The following is a 13,636-nucleotide window of genomic DNA, read 5'->3' on the forward strand; positions in this document are numbered from 1 at the left end:
GGAATTTTTCTTAAATGCAGACTTTTAAACCCCACCCCAAATTTACTGAACCAGATTCTTCAATAGCAAGACTCAGGCTTGGTGTAGATAAAATCTCCCCCAGGTAATTCTGATGCTCTATCAGGCTTTGGATAACTGCTGTGGGAGTTCAGAGCAGATGTACCCTTGGCACAGGGAATGCTTACATGGGGAAATAGTGCAGAGAACACTCAACTGAAGAAGCTGAGCTCTGTCTGATTTTTAAGGACACGTGAAATTCAGATAAGTGGTGGTGATTGAAAGGGCATTCCAGATAGGAGAGCTGGTGTGAAAAGGATAAAGAAGCAGGAAAATGCATGACATTTTGGGAAACAGTGAGAAATGTTAGGCAAGGTGTAATCACAGTTCCTAATGCTTCTCTCCATGTAGAGGGGGTTCTGTTGGAGAAAAGTTCTGGTCTCTCTCATCCTCTCACTCATGCTGCCTCAGGGAAGTTTAGGAAAGAAATTGAACATGTGCCCTCCAGCCCCTGACTTTCCTCCACCTTGGGAGTCAGTTGCTCCGGGGAAGCACAGGTACTGCTCTGCTCGTCTGTGTCATAAGTTTTCAGAGACAACTTCTGCTCCTATGGGATAGAGGATGCCAGCCCCAGCCCAACACTCCCTGAGGCTGAGTGGGTAGATCTAATTAAACCTGGGGCATTAGTATGAATAAACCCACTAGGCTGAAGCTGTAGGATGCATTCTTCAATATTAGCCACTTAGGAAAAGAGGTAATATGTTGACCTCCATTCTGCCTTATTCATTTGCCTTATTTCTCAATTGGCTTAGGACTCAGGGAGGGGACAGTTGTATTATTTACTGGATGCCTCAATCTCCAGTAGGAGGTCAGTCTGGAAACAAAAGATGAGGCCAGATTAGGGAGCAATCCTGGAATGCCAAGACTCCAGGCCAATCATTCTTAAACTTCTTGGGGTCACAAATTGATTTGAGGCTATGATAAAAGTTGAGAACATTCTTCCCAGTTAAAGGTATATGATCAAAATTATCTGGGCATTCTTTAAAAAATAGAGATTCCCTAATCCCACCCAAGAGCTCCTGATCAGATTCTTCAATGGTGAAACACAAGTTTGGCATGGGTAAAACCTCTCACAAATAATTCTGATGGAGTACCTATTTCAGGCTATTCACAGATTTCCTGAAACCTATTCATGGCCTACTCTCTCCCAGTAGTAAAAGCTCTAGCTTTAGGGCAGCAGTAGGGAATTAAAACCTGGGCGTGACAAAAGAGACATGGCAGGCATCAGTGATGTGGTTCTAACAGTGGTGTTGGCATTTTGTTTCAATATGCAAACGAAGTCCAGGAAGAATTATAAGGACGAAAAAGGGAAAATGGTCAGCCTTCCTAAATTTTCTTTGTGGAATCCATGGCAGACTTTTGCATGCCTCCAGGACTCTGATGGAAAGAGGCTAACAATTCTTGCACCAGAGAACACTGGGAAACACCAGGATTCTGTTGTTTGGGGTTCCTGTGACCTGGTTCTCATCAGAATCATCTCCAGGATGTGGTCCCCACATTCAGACAATGAGTTAAGAAATAAATGGATGGTGTTATACTTGTCTTTTCTTGTCAGTATTCCTTCTGCCCTTGCATTCACTAAAAAAATTAAAAACCTACCAAATTGCAGCTGCTTCTCCTTGCTTAACCTAAAGTGTATAATGCCAGCAATTGTGGGAATGGAAACAGGCTAGTCTGCCTAGAAATCTCCAGAGCATTGTAGGCTAATACATTAAAATGAAGGAGAAATAGAAGCCATCACTACAAACTGCAACATTATTGTTCAAGCCAAGATCGTCCTAATTATAAACTAGCATTTTTATAGATGTCACAGGGGCTGTTTTAGTGCTGCTTTGCTGATGCTAAAAAGATAGTGTGGAAATGTGATCAGGGATCCTCATACTACTGTCTAACTGGAGAGAAAAAAAAAGTTAATTAGGCTCTTTTTGGCATATTAGTGAAGACAGGCTTATTAGACACATTTACAAGCTAATGATATGCCTATACTCTGCTAGCAAAAAAAGTTCATTTAAATAAACTGATTTACAGTTCAGCCATTTTCATCTCTTTAACCAGTACATTCACAATTACATTCCCCACATTTAATTAGCATAGAATCTGAACATTTCTGGAGACCGCACTGTGAGGTGTTCATTGTAGGGTCGTCTCTGCTCCTCCTGTCTTCCCCAACCTGTCTGGGACTGCAGGTAGCGCCCCACCCTGCTTGTTGTCCACCTCATAGGATGAACAGCCTTCATCTGACTAAGGACCTTTGAACCAACAATGATGGATTTCAGAGCTGTCACTAACGATGAGTGCAAATGTTTGGAGGAGTCAGGGGCAGAGTTGGGGGGCAGGAGCAGGAATTAAATGGTCTGGTTACCCAGGGTCTGGTTGTCCCCAGGCCTCCTGGGGAATGAAGCAAGCACCAAAGGAACTGGGCATTTCCCTCTCCAGCTCAGAAATCAAGGGCATCCCTAGTGGGACTAGTCACCCTTTTCTGAGCAGGTTAACCCCTTTCTCCAGCGAAGCCCACTTTCCACACCACTGTAGTAATCCTTCGAACAAATGCAGCCATCTGATCCCATCATAACAGGAGACCCTGGCTCTATCACAAGAGGCTACTTCAGTTCCCTAAGCCTTAGTTTCCACATCAGTAAGATGGGGATTACTATAGTTCCTTCCTCAAAGTGTTTTTAAGAAGATTAGCTAAGTTACTGCCCGTGAAGTATACTTAGCAAAGGACCTGGCCTGTAGTAAATGCTCAATAAATGTTACCTGTTATCATTATCATCATCATTATTATGATCACTATTACTAAATTACCATGCTTAAAAGTCTTTGATGGGAGCTTCCCTGGTGGCGCAGTGGTTGAGAGTCCACCTGCCGATGCAGGGGACACAGGTTTGTGCCCCGGTCCGGGAAGATCCCACATGCCGTGGAATGGCTGGGCCCATGAGCCATGGCCGCTGGGCCTGTGCATCCGGAGGAGCCTGTGCTCTGCAATGGGAGAGGCCACAACAGTGAGAGGCCCGTGTACCACAAAAAAAAAAAAAAAAAAAAAAAGTCTTTTATGGATCCTTATTTCTTACAGAAGAAATCTGACTTATTTAACATGGTCCTTAAAGCTCTTCAGATTCTGATGCTAATTTTCCTTTCCAATTTCCTCCCCAGCCCCTTCTCCCACAAAACTATGCTCTAGCCACAAAGAACTGCCCACCTTCTGTAAGCATCTCTTTGTCTTTTGCTCATGCCACTCCCTCTTTCTGCACAGCCCTGTCCCATTGCTGGGTCACCGAATCCTCTTGGCCCTCCAGAACTCTTCCTCCAGAGCTCAGCTAGAAGCATCCCTCTAGGCTACATCTTCCCCATTCCTCTCCTTCCAGGCAGAATGATGACTCCTGCCTGATGTATCACACATGCCTCTTCTGGGTATTACTTATTTCACAGTATGAGAGTTATTTGTTTACCAGGCTGTCTCCCCTGAAGGTACCCTCTTCAGGGACAGAAACCAGGCCCAATTTCTATTTTTATGCCCAGTGCCTGACTAGGTACACTCAGATTCTAAATGAATTCCAATGGAATCAAGTTAAATTAAACTGATTTGGACTAAGGCTCCAACTAGATCATTTCTAAGGTGCCGTCTAGATCCAATATTCCATAAGCCCATGATTTTATCAAATGCTGGATTCAACTCCTTTCTCTGAGCTTCAGTATTCTTATCTATAAAATGTAAATGAGAATTGCTAACTCACAGAGCTATTGGGAGATGTGAGACAATTCATGTGAAAAGACTGTAAAGTTCAACTTCTACACAAATGTTACATTGTTTACTTGCTTACCCTTGTTTGTGCTTCTTCAGGAAGATGACAGGATAATAGAAAAGCACATTGTGCAGTTTGATCTGTATTTGTTGTCAATGTTTTGCCCATACCAATTTCCCATAGTAAAGGTAAGCTCAGTATGATTCCTACCCCAGGGAAAGGGGAACATTTCTTGGTGTCCATTTCAACAGGATGAAAGGGAAGCCTCCATACATTGTAACCTTCATGTTCTGACTCCAATCTCAGCTCTTGCAATAGAAAGATCATGGGAAATGAGGCTTTTTCTACTCCTCTCCTCTAACTCCCTCCATAATAACAAAGCCCAGTCCATCTTTTTATGACGATAATTATCATCAAAGACATCATTTGAGTTTAATGCCTGAGAATGACTTTGCATGCCAGTGACTAATAATGTTACAGACAATTATTTCTTTCGAAGGTTACTGCTTCACCATCAGGGAAAATGTCACTTTTGTAAGGTAATAAATGTGGTTTATTGGGAGAGTGGATACATTGAGGTCTGCCATTTAATTTGATCACAGTTCATCCCCAGCAATTTTTTGAGATCCAGTCATTCAGGAGTAGTTTCTTGCAAGTCCTTTCCTGAGTGTTTCCTGAATCCCTATGTCCAGAATGATACCTCCTATTTGTCCGAGGCAACTTTTAATGATACCTCCTATTTGTCCAAGGCAACTTTTAAGGAAAAAGACTCATTCACCAAATAGGAGAATTGGGGAAGCACCATCCAGTCAGAAAACTAATGCTGTGCTGTATACATGAAAATTCTCTTTAGCACCTAAAGGTGCAGCTAGGGTGGTATTCCTTGGCAGTGTTCCTATTTGCCCATGCTGAGCTCAGGAAAAGAGACATTCAAGTATGGGAGTGGAAAGGGAGGACAGCTCTTCCTTCTCTCCAGGTCACTGTACATAGTGACACTGTTCACAGCATAGACCGGACGGGATCGGAGAGTCATCCTTCTAGAGGGGCATAGCCCTGAAATGGGGTTGGAAGCACCCAAGAGAGTGAGATGCTGCATCAAAGAACTCATAGAGTCATCATTACTTACAGGGCACACCTGTGTGTCCAATGTGTTAGGTGTGTCACGCATTTGTGACATTACTATGATGGACAAGTTCATGAACTATTGCTATGTGTATTTGTTTGGATGTGCATATAATGCATTCATCCCTACATAGAATCATAGCATGTTTATATCAGAAGGAATAAGACTATAACACACTGGAAGATAGTAACTCTTTTTCATCTGCTTTGGTAACAGAAAGGCTTGGGTTCAAACCCGACTCTGGCACTTATCGCCAGTTGGAAAACATTGAACAAGCCCCTTAATCTCCCAAGCCTTGTCTTTCTCAACTGAAAAATAGAGATGGAATTGGCCCCTCACCACGCTGTTCTGAGAATTAAATAAAATAGTGTCTATGGAGCACTCAGTACAGTGGCTGGTGTCTAGTAGGAGCCCAGTTCATGGTTGTTGTCACTGTGGTTGTCAGAGATGGTGCTGTAAGAGGGAGGTAGCAGGATTTGCAGTAGTGGCCTGGCACCTAGCACAATGAGGATGCTCAGTCCACTTTAAAATTATGATTGAACACAGAAATAGATGAGTGAATCTAGTATTCCTCTTCACATTCCAGAAAAGGGCTTTGAGAAACATAGGAGCTAAACCAATAGCACAGAATCATACAGAAGGTTTTGGCAGAGCTTGACGTATATTTTAGATCCTTTGATCCCCAACATGGTGCCCTTCCAACCACCCCTGATCACTACCTCCTTCCTTATACTCCCATCACCTCCCACTCTCCCCAACATATGTGTATGTGTTTGAGACATAACATACCTGTCTTACAGATAGAGAAACTACAAATTTTGCAGGTGTGTTACTTGGGTTCTCGGAAGCTGATGATGGGAGCCAGGTTGATGGTCTAGGGTCGGATGCACTGTCTGATCGATTTCACATCTTGCTTCTCATGCTTGTGAAGCCCAGGTCTTAAAGCAAAGTTGAGCTAGAGCCTGGAGCTGAAGGAGGCTGAGCTGGAGCTCACAGCACAGATCACCAGAGACTCTGTGATTGAATAACATTGGGAAGATACATGATTTTTGCCTCCAAAATCCCTTTGGTTTATGCTTCTCTGTAATGCCCTCCCTCACCTCATTCCTTTGAACTATACCACGATTTCTACTGTACTAGGAAGAACAGTCACACCAAAAATATGAGGAAAAACAAAAGAAGTTACTTTCTGGCTATTAAGCTTCTGTAAAGTTGGCATAAATTATAGGTTTAGAAAAAGAATTGTCTGATCCATTTTCCAGACACACAGAGAGAGATGAAAACTAAAATCTCTGAACTAGCAAGTTAGAAGACAGTAGGAAAGGAAACAAGAAAGTTAGACCCCAGCTTAGGTTTCTGAGAAGGACCCTGTCACCTACCTACCTTGGCCTGTCTCCTGGTCACAGGCATTACTGGGAAATGTAGAATAACCCTGATAGATTTGAAGACCAGGAGGAGATAGGAATCGAGGTAGGCTTCCTGTAAAGAATCTTCACAGGGGTTTCTTACACTTCTGAGGTATCAAGCAGAAGCTGAAGAGAAATCAAGCCACAAAGTAAGTCAAAGAAGAAAGGGCCTGAGACAGTGAACCCCATACTTCCTGGGGCTCCAGAGTGGCTGGGAGAGCAGCCAAGTTTTCCTCTATCCACTTCCTCCAAATGAGCCAAAGAGTAGATGTGGAGAATATAATGGAGAGAGGAAAGGAATCAGAACACCAGAAGATGTTTCTCAGTCTTGACAAGGTTTCCCCACAGTGGAAAGCCCTGTGGACAGGGGGCCGATGTGGACGCAGAGATCTCAGTGGAGGCCCACGTGCAAGGATGATGACAACCAAGAAGGAGATGTAGTAAGGTACATCTCTGCATGTGTATGATTACAGATTCTCAGACACCTGTCTCCATCCCAACGTGAATATGTACTCTCAAACTTACAAGCCAACTTGGGAGAAGGAAAGAGAAGAGAGAATTTATAATTTATTTACTGTAAAATTAAAATGACTGAATCTACTTTAGGTTGACTAAGATTGCTTTTCGGGATCAGGTAAATCGGGGGATAAAATAGAACTGATAGCTACAAAAGATGAAGTTACATTTCTGTAAACCCAAGGAACTGGTTTAATACCTACTATGACTTTTTTTGTCTTGTAATATCAGAATATGACAGCCATTGGGCCGTATGCCATAATCTATTCTACCGGAACCATACTTCAGAATAATTTGAATAGGTGTCTTGTGTGCATCAGGGAAGACCAAGGATGCAGTCATATACCCAAATGCCCAGAAAACTTTACAAAGTACTTTTAATCTAGCAGAAGTTTGGTCATGGCAGTGACAATGACATCACTGATGACTGTAAACACTCCAGATATAAAATCCTCAGGAGTAGGAAATACTTTGAGCCCTTAGTATTGATGTAGAATATCTGTGGCATTCTTAGCTCAAGACTTGGAACTGTTTTATCTCCAAACTATACCTCTTTCTCAAACTCCAGATTCATATACTATTGCCTTTGGCACCCCCGCTTGGGTGTCTAATAGATATCTCAACTTAGCACATCTAAAACTGAACCTGTGAGCTCCACCCTACCCCCAACGCTCTGCCAAACCTACAGAACCTGCAGTCTTCCTCCACATCTCAGGTTATGACAACCACATCCTTAAGGTTGCTCAATTTAAAAATCTTGAAATCATTCTTGACTCCACTCTTTTCTCACACACACATCTAATCCATTAGGATTGTTGTCTTTACCTTCAGAATATATCCAGAATCCAACCACTTCTTACCATCTTCTGCTACTACTCTAATCTAAACCATCTCTCACTGGGACACTTCAGTTGCCCACTATGGTCTCCCTCCTTCCACCCTTGCCTTTCCCAACAGTCTACACTTCACACAGCAGTCAGAATAATCCTTTTAAAGTGTAAGTCATATCATGTTCAAAACTCTGTTCAAAACTCTCCAATGGCTCCTATCTCATGCAGATAAAAGCTCAAAATCCCAGACTTCTGTGCTGTACTTTGAACACATCAGGCATGTTCCTGCCTTAGGGCTTTGCATGGGTTGAAACCTCTCCCTGGAATGCTCTTCTCTCAGATATCCATATGGCTGAGCATCCTACTTTTGCAAGTATTTGCTGAAATATCACCTTTTAAAATTAGGCCTCTGAAATTGTATCCTGCCACTCTTCTTCTATAGTCCTAATCTCTTCTTCTGTCTGAATTTTTTCCCCTTTAATATTTATCACCTTTCTAGATACCATAATTTATTGAGTACTATGTTTATTGCTTGTTTGCTCTCTCTTCTCATTAGAATATAAGCTCTACAAAGGCAGGGATTCTTGCCCTGTTTTGTTTTTTGATGTACCCCAGGCACCTAGAAAAGGCACATGGTAGGCACTCAATAAATATTGGATGAACAAATGAGTGAAGATCATTGGATACAAAATGTTAGCACTAAAAGGGATGCTAGAGTTTTTCTAAACCCTCCTTTTTTAGATTAAGAAAATTTAAATTGCTTCCCAGGAAGCAATGATGAAGATGAAGATGAAGATATTTGTCTAAGAAAATGCCATGAGTGGCTTCCAAATTCTCTTGTTTTGTGTTTCAGTTATTATATCTGGAGGCTTCCATCCTTGATCTTGAAATGATGTTATTATGCATTTTTTTCCTTCTGGACTTTAAGTGAAAATAGAAGATTTAACCATATTCCTTAGTTCATGGGACAGAGAAAGCAGCAGTACCTGGGAACACTGCGTAGTACCTGACTGGATTTATTCCTGGATCCACGTGAGCTATCTCTAGAGGGCTGCCAGAAATACGTGTATGTGTGTGTGCAAGAGTGTGTGTGTGTGCATGGTTGTGTGTGTATACATGTGTGTGCATGTGTGTTTGGGGTGGTAGTACAAGAGGACAAATCCTGAGTAAACTGCTCAGAAAAGCAAAGTTTCATGTTCTAGGTGTGAACAGTTTTTGAGGAAGCTCTCAGCACTTTTAGAACAGAATAATTGCAATCTTTAAAGTAAATATATAGTGAAGCTACAGTTTCTCATTTCTGAGAAAAGAAAATGGGGTTAGAGGTTTCAGGATTTACCTGGTGTTTTTCAATCAGAAAGTTGTAGAACCAAAAACTGAACCTGAGTCACTAGAGTCCTAGATGCTACCTTTTAATATTATGGTGTGTTCTCATATGGGATGATGTGTCCACCCCTAGGAATTTCAGGGTTACCCAACAGAGCCAGGAACTGGGTGATGGGGGGACATTTTCTACACAAGGCAAAGCTGTGGCTCTTAAGGCACTGTGCAACAGTGGAGAAATGTCAAAGTTATTAATTTTTATAAAATATGTTAATGGGTTTCCCATTACTTCCTCTCTCATTATTCGGTGTTGCCTTTCTGTTTCTCTGACACTTAACTCTGAGGATGTGACACTAAAAATATCAGGGCCTGCAGGCTCCCTGACCCTTAGATCCTTTTCTTCCAACAGCTGGGACACTTGACCCTTGCCAGCAGGCTCTGCTTCAGAGTCAGGGCAAATTATTCCCCCAACACACATTTTTTTAATACTTAAAAAAAGGTCATATCCATGAAAGTGTGTAGGACACAGTAAGCCTTTTTTAATACCCTTCTTCTTCTCCTCTTTGGAACTTCTCAAATTCTCTAAATATGGAAGAGATGTATAAGGTTTATCACTTGGGAATTAGAGAAAAACTTTAAATCTCCAAGGGCACATCTACAAAATAAGTCTCAGAAAATGCCCAATTAGCTATTCAGAGCTAGTCCAAAGTAAGCAGATATGAGCCTGTAGTAGGCATTTCCAATTGGTTACAGCACTCATTCTTTTTTTTTCTGTACTCTTCCCTTTAAGAAAAGGTGTAGCCCAGAAACACTGTCATCTGAACATTCTGGGATCCATTACCAATGATCTGGAGTTAGCACATGAAATGAAAGCTATTTTCCATCCTTGCCCAAGTTCATCAAGATAGATATTCAGGCATTGCACTCGGCGGTTCCCCGGATTTGTCTCTTGCTTCAACAGTGTTTGGACGGAACAGACCCAGGGTCGCCCTTTCCTCCAGCCTCCGACCACCCTCCAACCTTCGGAGTCAGCCATTCAGCTATCTGCGGTCACCGGGACCAGCCAACACCATTTTCTGAGCCGAACTCCTTATTACTGATCAACCATGAGCTCCCAGATTCGTCAGAATTATTCCACCGAGGTGGAGGCCGCCATCAACCGCCTGGTCAGCATGCATCTGCGGGCCTCCTACACCTACCTCTCTCTGGGCTTCTATTTTGACCACGACGATGTGACTCTGGAGGGCGTGGGCCACTTTTTCCGCGAATTGGCCGAAGAGAAGCAGGAGAGCGCCGAGAGTCTCTTGAAAATGCAAAACCAAGCGGCGGCCGCGCCCTCTTCCAGGACATGCAGAAGCCATCTCAAGATGAGTGGGGTAAAACCCAGGATGCTATGGAAGCTGCCATTAACATGGAGAAGCACCTGAACCAGGCCCTTCTGGATCTGCGTGCCCTGGGTTGTGCCCGCGCAGATCCCCACCTCTGCGACTTCCTGGAGAGCCACTTCCTAGATAAGGAGATGAAACTCATCAAGAAGATGGGCGACCACCTGACCAACCTCCGCAGGCTGGGCTGGGCGAGTATCTCTTTGAAAGTCTCACCCTCGAGCACGAACAGGAGTCTCTGAAGTCCAGCGGCCTCTGAGGAGCCCCTCTGGCGTCAGAGCTTCTGCCTGAAGCCCCACTCTGCAGCCACTAGGCAGCTTTTTAACCATCCTGGGGCCCTCTCCCAAGACGTGGACCAAATGGAAACAATAAAGCTTTTTGCAGAAAAAAAAAAAAAGATAGATATTCAAATGAACCCTAATGTATAGCAATTCTTCATTGATCCTGTTTGATGATTTTTATCTGGATAAGTTAGTCTTTAACAGGTTTAAGTGAGTCAAATGTGCTGAGACTCAAAAAAGGTTAGGTCAGAAAATGTAGGACTTTGGACACCCCACCACAGTCCCCATGGGGACAGTACCTTGGAAAGAATTATTAAACCATGCTAAGGCAGCACAGAGCCAGTCCACACAAACACTTGTTGAAGGGGGGAGATGTTTTGTAAATAAGAATGAGGAACCAGAGAGCTTGGAGTGCAAGCAGGGCATCAGGTCAGAATCACCAGGGATGGGCAAAATGTGGGCGAGGACGAGGAGGTCACATGCCGAGAAGTGGCACTGCTGCCAGCATATCTTCTATGCGTGTTCCTACTTGTGGAGCTTAGGCTGCCCCTTCACATCCCAGGCTGCTGCTGCAAAAATATTTTGAATTAATTAACCCTCAATATTTCCTCTGCTAATCTGTTCACGCATCTGATCCCAGAACATTTGTTAAAGAATCTGGAGACTTATTTTTTTTAGAATTTATTTTATTCAAGTATAGTTGATTTACAGTGTTGCGTTTATTTCTGCAGTACAGCAAAGTGATTCAGTTACACATATATATACACTCTTTTTCATATTCTTTTCCATTATGGTTCATCACATGATATTGAATATAGTTCCCTGTGTTATACAGTAAGACCTTGCTGTTTATCTATTCTATATACAATAGTTTGCATCTGCTAATCCCAAACTCCCAATCCATCCCTCCCCCACCCCCTCCCCCTTGGCAACCACAAGTCTGTTCTCTATGTTTGTGAGTCTGTTTCATAGATAAGTTCATTTGTGTCATATTTTAGATTCCATGTGTAAGAGATATCATATGGTATTTGTCTTTCTCTGTCTGACTTACATCACTTAGTATGATAATCTCTAGGTCCATCCATGTTGCTGCAAATGGTATTCATTCTTTTTTAAGACTGAGTGGCATTTCCATTGTGTGTGTGTGTGTGTGTGTGTGTGTGTGTGTGTGTGTGTGTGTATATATATATATATATATATATATATATATATATATATATACACACACATACCACATCTTCTTTATCCATTCATCTGTTGATGGACATTTAGGTTGCTTCCATGTCTTGGCTATTGTGAATACAGAGACCTATATTTAAACTCTTATTCTTTCACTTATTTATGGACAATGTAAATTTCTGTGAGTTGTCCAAATTTATGAACACTGATACCATGTTTATACAGAAGTAGTCACACAAGTTGGTCTCTAAGATCATTTGTCTTTGAAGTTCTATGATTCTGAGGTAGAAAGAAGGGACAGGGTGGGAACTTGACTCTGGATGCCAGAAAAAATAAATAAATACATAAAGCAATGTTAGAAATTAATTTGCTATTTAGTAGTATTTTGTTTATCATACATGTTTATGTTTGCTATTTTTATAGCAAATTTTTATGTTTGCTATTTTGAGGCTAAAGATGATATTTTATTCATCATTAACATCTCCTTTTTGATCATTCCATAGAACCACTATAAAGTCAACCTAATTTGATAGTTAATAGAAATCCAGTTCTCTTCATTGACTATTTCATGCCTTACACATTAAATTATGTATAGACATAAAATAGATAAAAATGATAGCTTTTTTCTTTGCCAAGTCCTATGCTAAGTATTTATATTTGATACCTTCTTAAAATCATCTTAACAGACTTTTGAGTGCTTTTAACCCTTGTGGGTGAGGCAACAAAAATGTTAGGGAATTAAGTAATTTGCTCAAAGTTACACAGCGAATAAATGTTAGAGCTGGATTTTGACACTGGCAGCCTGACACCAGAGTCCTGGTAACGCTGGAGACATGTGAGTAGTAGAATGTGCTTTAAAAGAAAAAAAGCCCATTAAGATATCTAGTAATAAGCAATATATAATTTAAACATATCATATTTATACATAGCACTTTCCACAAAATATCCCGTAACAAAAATAACTGAGCTCAGAGGGTCTCTGGAAAGGAATATCATGATTAGCAGTCTGCTGAGTGGCCCTGTGATGCCTTCAACAGTGTGGCAAACACAAAAAGTTCATGGCAGCTTGAAGGTCATATACTCTGCCTTTCTAATGCCAAGGTCACTCCAGGATATGGCCCAGGGACTGGTCCACTGGAGCTTTGCAGGACAAATCTGATATTTCCTCAAGAATCATAGCAATCATCTCATGGGACTATGACTAGGAGGATGAATTTGTGCAGGCACACGTAGAGGCAAGTGCACACTAATGTGGAAAGAAAGGGGGGGAGGGGAGAGGGAGACGGAAAGGGAAAGTGGAGTGGGGGGAGACAGAGAGAGAAAAGAAAGAGAGTGAGACCTTTTGAGTCTTTGAGAATTGTCTACATTTTCAGTCTTTACACCCTAAACTCCCATTCTCTCTCCAACCCCATCCAATATGACTTTCATTCTCCACCACTCCAGTGGAACTTGACTTCTTGTCAAGGTCAACAATGACCCAGATCCTTGATACTCAAAGTGTGGTAAAGGACCAGTAGCTTCACCTTGGTGAAGCCATAAATTATCTCTGAATCTCAGCAGCTTCATCTGTAAAGTGCAGAGCACACCTCATGGTAATATCAGGAGAATTATATTAATGCACATGAGGTACCTGGCAGACAGGACACACCAAACTTATCCTGGTCTTCCTTCCTTCCAAGTATGCCAGCAAGAATCCGGGCTCACTAAAAGCAGAGAAATTGATATGTGATTACTTATGCTAACAATATTCTCACAAAATCTCAGAGATGGAAAAACGATTACAAGACTTCTGGCCC

General features: G+C 42.0%; 1 pseudogene; it reads left to right on the plus strand.

Annotated features, from left to right (window-relative positions):
- Positions 1-10,047: 10,047 nt before the first annotated feature.
- On the plus strand, positions 10,048-10,639 carry LOC132476035 (ferritin light chain-like; annotated as a pseudogene).
- The last annotated feature ends 2,997 nt before the right edge of the window (positions 10,640-13,636 follow it).

The sequence above is a fragment of the Mesoplodon densirostris genome, chromosome 2 (assembly GCF_025265405.1).
Source record: "Mesoplodon densirostris isolate mMesDen1 chromosome 2, mMesDen1 primary haplotype, whole genome shotgun sequence".
Taxonomy (NCBI): domain Eukaryota; kingdom Metazoa; phylum Chordata; class Mammalia; order Artiodactyla; family Ziphiidae; genus Mesoplodon; species Mesoplodon densirostris.